Source organism: Oncorhynchus clarkii, chromosome 12 (assembly GCF_045791955.1).
Source record: "Oncorhynchus clarkii lewisi isolate Uvic-CL-2024 chromosome 12, UVic_Ocla_1.0, whole genome shotgun sequence".
In the NCBI taxonomy this organism is placed as follows: Eukaryota; Metazoa; Chordata; class Actinopteri; order Salmoniformes; family Salmonidae; genus Oncorhynchus; species Oncorhynchus clarkii.
Window position 1 is genome coordinate 20,831,595 of NC_092158.1, and position 11,514 is coordinate 20,843,108.

Below are 11,514 nucleotides of genomic sequence, written 5' to 3' on the forward strand. Positions count from 1 at the left end.
CTTCATGTCAACATCCCAGTTCAACCCTAACCCCAGCTTCATGTACAGATCCCAGTTTATCCCTAACCCTAACCCTAGCTTCATGTCTACATCCCAGTTCAATCAGAACCCTAACCCTAGCTTCATGTCCACATCCCAGTTCAACCCTAACCCTATCCTCATTTCCACATCCCAGTTCAACCCTAACCCTAGCTTCATGTCCACATTCCAGTTCAACCCTAACCCTAACCCTAGCTTCATGTACACATCCCAGTTCAACCCTAACCCTAGCTTCATGTCCGTATCCCAGTTCAAACCTAACCCTAGCTTCATTTCCACATCCCAGGTCAACCCTAACCCTAACCCTAGCTTCATGTCCACATCCCAGTTTGACCCTAACCCTAACCCTAGCTTCATGTACACATCCCAGTTCAAACCAAACCCTAGCTTCATGTACACATCCCAGTTCAAACCAAACCCTAGCTTCATGTCCACATCCCTGTTCAACCCTAACCCTAGCTTCATGTCCACATCCCAGTTCAACCCTAAGCCTAGCTTCATGTCCACATTCCAGTTCAACGCTAACCCTAGCTTCATATCCACATCCCAGTTCAACGCTAACCCTAGCTTCATGTCCACATCCCAGTTCAACCCTAACCCTAACCCTAGCTTCATTTCAACATCCCAGTTCAAACCTAACCCTAACCCTAGCTTTATGTTAACCTCCCAGTTCAACCCTAACCATAACCCTAGCTTCATGTCCACATCCCAGTTCAACCCTAACCCTAGTCCATGTCCTACTCCATGTCCAAATCCCAGTTATATCCTAAAACTAGCTTCATGTCCACATCCCAGTTCAACCCTAACCCTAGCTTCATGTCCACATCCTAGTTAATCCCTAAACCCTAACCCTAGCTTCATGTCGACATCCCAGTTGAACCCGAACCCTACCTTCATGTCCACATCCCAGTTCAACCCTAACCCTAACCCTAGCTTCATGTCCACATCCCAGTTCAATCCTAACCCTAACCCTAGCTTCATGTCCACATTCCAGTTCAACTCTAACCCTAACCCTAGCTTCATGTCCACATCCCAGTTCAACCCTAACCCTAGCTTCATGTCCACATCCCAGTTCAACCCTAACCCTAGCTTCATGTCCACATTCCAGTTCAATCATAACCCTAACCCTAGCTTCATGTCCACATCCCAGTTCAACCCTAACCCTAACCCTAGCTTCATGTCCACATCCCAGTTCAACCCTAACCCTAGCTTCATGTCCACATCCCAGTTCAACCCTAACCCTAACCCTAGCTTCATGTCCACATCCCAGTTTGACCCTAACCCTAACCCTAGCTTCATGTCCACATCCCAATTCAACCCTAACCCTAGCTTCATGTCCACATCCCAGGTCAACCCTAACCCTAACCCTAGCTTCATTTTAACATCCCAGTTCAACCCTAACCCTAACCCTAGCTTTATGTTAACATCCCAGTTCAACCCTAACCGTAACCCTAGCTTCATGTCCACATGCCAGTTCAAACCTAACCCTAGCTTCATGTCCACATCCCAGTTATATCCTTAACCTAGCTTTCTTTCCACATCCCAGTTCAAACCTAACCCTAGCTTCAAATCCACATCCCAGTTCAAAGCTAACCCTAGATTCATGTCCAATTCCCAGTTCAACCCTAACCCTAGCTTCATGTCCACATCCCAGTTCAACCCTTAACCTAGCTTCATGTCCACATCCTAGTTCATCCCTAACCCTAGCTTCATGTCCACATCCCAGGTCAACCCTAACCCTAACCCTAGCTTCATGTACACATCCCAGTTCAAACCTAACCCTAGCTTCATATCCACATCCCAGTTCAACGCTATCCCTAGCTTCAAATCCACATCCCAGTTCAAAGCTAACCCTAGCTTCATGTCCACTTCCCAGTTCAACCCTAACCCTAGCTTCATGTCAACATCCCAGTTCAACCCTAACCCCAGCTTCATGTACAGATCCCAGTTTATCCCTAACCCTAACCCTAGCTTCATGTCTACATCCCAGTTCAATCAGAACCCTAACCCTAGCTTCATGTCCACATCCCAGTTCAACCCTAACCCTATCCTCATATCTACATCCCAGTTCAACCCTAACCCTAGCTTCATGTCCACATTCCAGTTCAACCCTAACCCTAACCATAGCTTCATGTACACATCCCAGTTCAACCCTAACCCTAGCTTCATGTCCATATCCCAGAACAAACCTAACCCTAGCTTCATTTCCACATCCCAGTTCAACCCTAACCCTAACCCTAGCTTCATGTCCACATCCCAGTTTGACCCTAACCCTAACCCTAGCTTCATGTACACATCCCGGTTCAAACCAAACCCTAGCTTCATGTACACATCCCAGTTCAAACCAAACCCTAGCTTCATGTCCACATCCCTGTTCAACCCTAACCCTAGCTTCATGTCCACATCCCAGTTCAACCCTAAGCCTAGCTTCATGTCCACATTCCAGTTCAACGCTAACCCTAGCTTCATATCCACATCCCAGTTCAACGCTAACCCTAGCTTCATGTCCACATCCCAGTTCAACCCTAACCCTAACCCTAGCTTTATGTTAACATCCCAGTTCAACCCTAACCGTAACCCTAGCTTCATGTCCACATGCCAGTTCAAACCTAACCCTAGCTTCATGTCCACATCCCAGTTATATCCTTAACCTAGCTTCATGTCCACATCCCAGTTCAAACCTAACCCTAGCTTCAAATCCACATCCCAGTTCAAAGCTAACCCTAGATTCATGTCCAGTTCCCAGTTCAACCCTAACCCTAGTTTCATGTCCACATCCCAGTTCAACCCTAACCCTAGCTTCATGTCCACATCCCAATTCAACCCTAACCCTAGCTTCATGTCCACATCCCAGGTCAACCCTAACCCTAGCTTCATTTTAACATCCCAGTTCAACCCTAACCCTAACCCTAGCTTTATGTTAACATCCCAGTTCAACCCTAACCGTAACCCTAGCTTCATGTCCACATGCCAGTTCAAACCTAACCCTAGCTTCATGTCCACATCCCAGTTATATCCTTAACCTAGCTTCATGTCCACATCCCAGTTCAACCCTAAGCCTAGCTTCATGTCCACATTCCAGTTCAACGCTAACCCTAGCTTCATATCCACATCCCAGTTCAACGCTAACCCTAGCTTCATGTCCACATCCCAGTTCAACCCTAACCCTAACCCTAGCTTCATTTCAACATCCCAGTTCAACCCTAACCCTAACCCTAGCTTTATGTTAACATCCCAGTTCAATCCTAACCATAACCCTAGCTTCATGTCCACATCCCAGTTCAACCCTAACCCTAGTCCATGTCCTACTCCATGTCCACATCCCAGTTATATCCTAAAACTAGCTTCATGTCCACATCCCAGTTGAACCCGAACCCTAGCTTCATGTCCACATCCCAGGTCAACCCTAACCCTAACCCTAGCTTCATGTCCACATCCCAGTTCAACCCTAACCCTAACCCTAGCTTCATGTCCACATTCCAGTTCAACTCTAACCCTAACCCTAGCTCCATGTCCACATCCCAGTTCAACCCTAACCCTAGCTTCATGTCCACATCCCAGTTCAACCCTAACCCTAGCTTCATGTCCACATTCCAGTTCAATCATAACCCTAACCCTAGCTTCATGTCCACATCCCAGTTCAACCCTAACCCTAACCCTAGCTTCATGTCCACATCCCAGTTCAACCCTAACCCTAGCTTCATGTCCACATCCCAGTTCAACCCTAACCCTAACCCTAGCTTCATGTCCACATCCCAGTTTGACCCTAACCCTAACCCTAGCTTCATGTCCACATCCCAATTCAACCCTAACCCTAGCTTCATGTCCACATCCCAGGTCAACCCTAACCCTAACCCTAGCTTCATTTAACATCCCAGTTCAACCCTAACCCTAACCCTAGCTTTATGTTAACATCCCAGTTCAACCCTAACCGTAACCCTAGCTTCATGTCCACATGCCAGTTCAAACCTAACCCTAGCTTCATGTCCACATCCCAGTTATATCCTTAACCTAGCTTCATGTCCACATCCCAGTTCAAACCTAACCCTAGCTTCAAATCCACATCCCAGTTCAAAGCTAACCCTAGATTCATGTCCAGTTCCCAGTTCAACCCTAACCCTAGTTTCATGTCCACATCCCAGTTCAACCCTAACCCTAGCTTCATGTCCACATCCCAATTCAACCCTAACCCTAGCTTCATGTCCACATCCCAGGTCAACCCTAACCCTAACCCTAGCTTCATTTTAACATCCCAGTTCAACCCTAACCCTAACCCTAGCTTTATGTTAACATCCCAGTTCAACCCTAACCGTAACCCTAGCTTCATGTCCACATGCCAGTTCAAACCTAACCCTAGCTTCATGTCCACATCCCAGTTATATCCTTAACCTAGCTTCATGTCCACATCCCAGTTCAAACCTAACCCTAGCTTCAAATCCACATCCCAGTTCAAAGCTAACCCTAGATTCATGTCCAGTTCCCAGTTCAACCCTAACCCTAGTTTCATGTCCACATCCCAGTTCAACCCTAACCCTAGCTTCATGTCCACATCCCAATTCAACCCTAACCCTAGCTTCATGTCCACATCCCAGTTCAACCCTAACCCTAACCCTAGCTTCATGTCCACATCCCAGTTTGACCCTAACCCTAACCCTAGCTTCATGTCCACATCCCAATTCAACCCTAACCCTAGCTTCATGTCCACATCCCAGGTCAACCCTAACCCTAACCCTAGCTTCATTTAACATCCCAGTTCAACCCTAACCCTAACCCTAGCTTTATGTTAACATCCCAGTTCAACCCTAACCGTAACCCTAGCTTCATGTCCACATGCCAGTTCAAACCTAACCCTAGCTTCATGTCCACATCCCAGTTATATCCTTAACCTAGCTTCATGTCCACATCCCAGTTCAAACCTAACCCTAGCTTCAAATCCACATCCCAGTTCAAAGCTAACCCTAGATTCATGTCCAGTTCCCAGTTCAACCCTAACCCTAGTTTCATGTCCACATCCCAGTTCAACCCTAACCCTAGCTTCATGTCCACATCCCAATTCAACCCTAACCCTAGCTTCATGTCCACATCCCAGGTCAACCCTAACCCTAACCCTAGCTTCATTTTAACATCCCAGTTCAACCCTAACCCTAACCCTAGCTTTATGTTAACATCCCAGTTCAACCCTAACCGTAACCCTAGCTTCATGTCCACATGCCAGTTCAAACCTAACCCTAGCTTCATGTCCACATCCCAGTTATATCCTTAACCTAGCTTCATGTCCACATCCCAGTTCAACCCTAAGCCTAGCTTCTTGTCCACATTCCAGTTCAACGCTAACCCTAGCTTCATATCCACATCCCAGTTCAACGCTGACCCTAGCTTCATGTCCACATCCCAGTTCAACCCTAACACTAACCCTAGCTTCATTTCAACATCCCAGTTCAACCCTAACCCTGACCCTAGCTTTATGTTAACATCCCAGTTCAACCCTAACCATAACCCTAGCTTCATGTCCACATCCCAGTTCAACCCTAACCCTAGTCCATGTCCTACTCCATGTCCACATCCCAGTTATATCCTAAAACTAGCTTCATGTCCACATCCCAGTTGAACCCGAACCCTAGCTTCATGTCCACATCCCAGGTCAACCCTAACCCTAACCCTAGCTTCATGTCCACATCCCAGTTCAAACCTAACCCTAACCCTAGCTTCATGTCCACATTCCAGTTCAACTCTAACCCTAACCCTAGCTCCATGTCCACATCCCAGTTCAACCCTAACCCTAGCTTCATGTCCACATCCCAGTTCAACCCTAACCCTAGCTTCATGTCCACATTCCAGTTCAATCATAACCCTAACCCTAGCTTCATGTCCACATCCCAGTTCAACCCTAACCCTAACCCTAGCTTCATGTCCACATCCCAGTTCAACCCTAACCCTAGCTTCATGTCCACATCCCAGTTCAACCCTAACCCTAACTTTAGCTTCATGTCCACATCCCAGTTTGACCCTAACCCTAACCCTAGCTTCATGTCCACATCCCAATTCAACCCTAACCCTAGCTTCATGTCCACATCCCAGGTCAACCCTAACCCTAACCCTAGCTTCATTTTAACATCCCAGTTCAACCCTAACCCTAACCCTAGCTTTATGTTAACATCCCAGTTCAACCCTAACCGTAACCCTAGCTTCATGTCCACATGCCAGTTCAAACCTAACCCTAGCTTCATGTCCACATCCCAGTTATATCCTTAACCTAGCTTCATGTCCACATCCCAGTTCAAACCTAACCCTAGCTTCAAATCCACATCCCAGTTCAAAGCTAACCCTAGCTTCATATCCAATTCCCAGTTCAACCCTAACCCTAGCTTCATGTCCACATCCCAGTTCAACCCTTAACCTAGCTTCATGTCCACATCCTAGTTCATCCCTAACCCTAGCTTCATGTCCACATCCCAGGTCAACCCTAACCCTAACCCTAGCTTCATGTACACATCCCAGTTCAAACCTAACCCTAGCTTCAAATCCACATCCCAGTTCAAAGCTAACCCTAGCTTCATGTCCACTTCCCAGTTCAACCCTAACCCTAGCTTCATGTCAACATCCCAGTTCAACCCTAACCCCAGCTTCATGTACAGATCCCAGTTTATCCCTAACCCTAACCCTAGCTTCATGTCTACATCCCAGTTCAATCAGAACCCTAACCCTAGCTTCATGTCCACATCCCAGTTCAACCCTAACCCTATCCTCATTTCCACATCCCAGTTCAACCCTAACCCTAGCTTCATGTCCACATTCCAGTTCAACCCTAACCCTAACCCTAGCTTCATGTACACATCCCAGTTCAACCCTAACCCTAGCTTCATGTCCGTATCCCAGTTCAAACCTAACCCTAGCTTCATTTCCACATCCCAGGTCAACCCTAACCCTAACCCTAGCTTCATGTCCACATCCCAGTTTGACCCTAACCCTAACCCTAGCTTCATGTACACATCCCAGTTCAAACCAAACCCTAGCTTCATGTACACATCCCAGTTCAAACCAAACCCTAGCTTCATGTCCACATCCCTGTTCAACCCTAACCCTAGCTTCATGTCCACATCCCAGTTCAACCCTAAGCCTAGCTTCATGTCCACATTCCAGTTCAACGCTAACCCTAGCTTCATATCCACATCCCAGTTCAACGCTAACCCTAGCTTCATGTCCACATCCCAGTTCAACCCTAACCCTAACCCTAGCTTCATTTCAACATCCCAGTTCAACCCTAACCCTAACCCTAGCTTTATGTTAACCTCCCAGTTCAACCCTAACCATAACCCTAGCTTCATGTCCACATCCCAGTTCAACCCTAACCCTAGTCCATGTCCTACTCCATGTCCACATCCCAGTTATATCCTAAAACTAGCTTCATGTCCACATCCCAGTTCAACCCTAACCCTAGCTTCATGTCCACATCATAGTTAATCCCTAAACCCTAACCCTAGCTTCATGTCGACATCCCAGTTGAACCCGAACCCTACCTTCATGTCCACATCCCAGTTCAACCCTAACCCTAACCCTAGCTTCATGTCCACATCCCAGTTCAAGCCTAACCCTAACCCTAGCTTCATGTCCACATTCCAGTTCAACTCTAACCCTAACCCTAGCTTCATGTTCACATCCCAGTTCAACCCTAACCCTAGCTTCATATCCACATCCCAGTTCAACCCTAACCCTAGCTTCATGTCCACATTCCAGTTCAATCATAACCCTAACCCTAGCTTCATGTCCACATCCCAGTTCAACCCTAACCCTAACCCTAGCTTCATGTCCACATCCCAGTTCAACCCTAACCCTAGCTTCATGTCCACATCCCAGTTCAACCCTAACCCTAACCCTAGCTTCATGTCCACATCCCAGTTTGACCCTAACCCTAACCCTAGCTTCATGTCCACATCCCAGTTCAACCCTAACCCTAACCCTAGCTTCATGTCCAAATCCCAGTTCAACTCTAACCCTAACCCTAGCTTCATGTCCACATCCCAGTTCAACCCTAACCCTAGCTTCATGTCCACATCCCAGTTCAACCCTAACCCTAGCTTCATGTCCACATTCCAGTTCAATCATAACCCTAACCCTAGCTTCATGTCCACATCCCAGTTCAATCCTAACCCTAACCCTAGCTTCATGTCCACATCCCAGTTCAACCCTAACCCTAGCTTCATGTCCACATCCCAGTTCAACCCTAACCCTAACCCTAGCTTCATGTCCACATCCCAGTTTGACCCTAACCCTAACCCTAGCTTCATGTCCACATCCCAATTCAACCCTAACCCTAGCTTCATGTCCACATCCCAGGTCAACCCTAACCCTAACCCTAGCTTCATTTTAACATCCCAGTTCAACCCTAACCCTAACCCTAGCTTTATGTTAACATCCCAGTTCAACCCTAACCGTAACCCTAGCTTCATGTCCACATGCCAGTTCAATCATAACCCTAACCCTAGCTTCATGTCCAAATCCCAGTTCAACCCTAACCCTAGCTTCATGTCCACATCCCAGTTCAAACCAAACCCTAGCTTCATGTCCACATGCCAGTTCAAACCTAACCCTAGCTTCATGTCCACATCCCAGTTATATCCTTAACCTAGCTTCATGTCCACATCCCAGTTCAAACCTAACCCTAGCTTCAAATCCACATCCCAGTTCAAAGCTAACCCTAGATTCATGTCCACTTCCCAGTTCAACCCTAACCCTAGCTTCATGTCCACATCCCAGTTCAACCCTTAACCTAGCTTCATATCCACATCCTAGTTCATCCCTAACCCTAGCTTCATGTCCACATCCCAGGTCAACCCTAACCCTAACCCTAGCTTCATGTACACATCCCAGTTCAAACCTAACCCTAGCTTCATATCCACATCCCAGTTCAACGCTATCCCTAGCTTCAAATCCACATCCCAGTTCAAAGCTAACCCTAGCTTCATGTCCACTTCCCAGTTCAACCCTAACCCTAGCTTCAAGTCCACATCCCAGTTCAACCCTAACCCCAACCCTAACTTCATGTCAACATCCCAGTTCAACCCTAACCCCAGCTTCATGTACAGATCCCAGTTTATCCCTAACCCTAACCCTAGCTTCATGTCCACATCCCAGTTCAACCCTAACCCTAGCTTCATGTCCACATCCCAGTTCAACCCTAACCCTAACCCTAGCTTCATGTCCACATCCCAGTTTGACCCTAACCCTAACCCTAGCTTCATGTCCACATCCCAATTCAACCCTAACCCTAGCTTCATGTCCACATCCCAGGTCAACCCTAACCCTAACCCTAGCTTCATTTAACATCCCAGTTCAACCCTAACCCTAGCTTTATGTTAACATCCCAGTTCAACCCTAACCGTAACCCTAGCTTCATGTCCACATGCCAGTTCAAACCTAACCCTAGCTTCATGTCCACATCCCAGTTATATCCTTAACCTAGCTTCATGTCCACATCCCAGTTCAAACCTAACCCTAGCTTCAAATCCACATCCCAGTTCAAAGCTAACCCTAGATTCATGTCCAGTTCCCAGTTCAACCCTAACCCTAGTTTCATGTCCACATCCCAGTTCAACCCTAACCCTAGCTTCATGTCCACATCCCAATTCAACCCTAACCCTAGCTTCATGTCCACATCCCAGGTCAACCCTAACCCTAACCCTAGCTTCATTTTAACATCCCAGTTCAACCCTAACCCTAACCCTAGCTTTATGTTAACATCCCAGTTCAACCCTAACCGTAACCCTAGCTTCATGTCCACATGCCAGTTCAAACCTAACCCTAGCTTCATGTCCACATCCCAGTTATATCCTTAACCTAGCTTCATGTCCACATCCCAGTTCAAACCTAACCCTAGCTTCAAATCCACATCCCAGTTCAAAGCTAACCCTAGATTCATGTCCACATCCCAGTTCAACCCTAACCCTAACCCTAGCTTCATTTCAACATCCCAGTTCAACCCTAACCCTAACCCTAGCTTTATGTTAACATCCCAGTTCAACCCTAACCATAACCCTAGCTTCATGTCCACATCCCAGTTCAACCCTAACCCTAGTCCATGTCCTACTCCATGTCCACATCCCAGTTATATCCTAAAACTAGCTTCATGTCCACATCCCAGTTGAACCCGAACCCTAGCTTCATGTCCACATCCCAGGTCAACCCTAACCCTAACCCTAGCTTCATGTCCACATCCCAGTTCAACCCTAACCCTAACCCTAGCTTCATGTCCACATTCCAGTTCAACTCTAACCCTAACCCTAGCTCCATGTCCACATCCCAGTTCAACCCTAACCCTAGCTTCATGTCCACATCCCAGTTCAACCCTAACCCTAGCTTCATGTCCACATTCCAGTTCAATCATAACCCTAACCCTAGCTTCATGTCCACATCCCAGTTCAACCCTAACCCTAACCCTAGCTTCATGTCCACATCCCAGTTCAACCCTAACCCTAGCTTCATGTCCACATCCCAGTTCAACCCTAACCCTAACCCTAGCTTCATGTCCACATCCCAGTTTGACCCTAACCCTAACCCTAGCTTCATGTCCACATCCCAATTCAACCCTAACCCTAGCTTCATGTCCACATCCCAGGTCAACCCTAACCCTAACCCTAGCTTCATTTAACATCCCAGTTCAACCCTAACCCTAACCCTAGCTTTATGTTAACATCCCAGTTCAACCCTAACCGTAACCCTAGCTTCATGTCCACATGCCAGTTCAAACCTAACCCTAGCTTCATGTCCACATCCCAGTTATATCCTTAACCTAGCTTCATGTCCACATCCCAGTTCAAACCTAACCCTAGCTTCAAATCCACATCCCAGTTCAAAGCTAACCCTAGATTCATGTCCAGTTCCCAGTTCAACCCTAACCCTAGTTTCATGTCCACATCCCAGTTCAACCCTAACCCTAGCTTCATGTCCACATCCCAATTCAACCCTAACCCTAGCTTCATGTCCACATCCCAGGTCAACCCTAACCCTAACCCTAGCTTCATTTTAACATCCCAGTTCAACCCTAACCCTAACCCTAGCTTTATGTTAACATCCCAGTTCAACCCTAACCGTAACCCTAGCTTCATGTCCACATGCCAGTTCAAACCTAACCCTAGCTTCATGTCCACATCCCAGTTATATCCTTAACCTAGCTTCATGTCCACATCCCAGTTCAACCCTAAGCCTAGCTTCATGTCCACATTCCAGTTCAACGCTAACCCTAGCTTCATATCCACATCCCAGTTCAACGCTAACCCTAGCTTCATGTCCACATCCCAGTTCAACCCTAACCCTAACCCTAGCTTCATTTCAACATCCCAGTTCAACCCTAACCCTAACCCTAGCTTTATGTTAACATCCCAGTTCAACCCTAACCATAACCCTAGCTTCATGTCCACATCCCAGTTCAACCCTAACCCTAGTCCATGTCCTACTCCATGTCCACATCCCAGTTATATC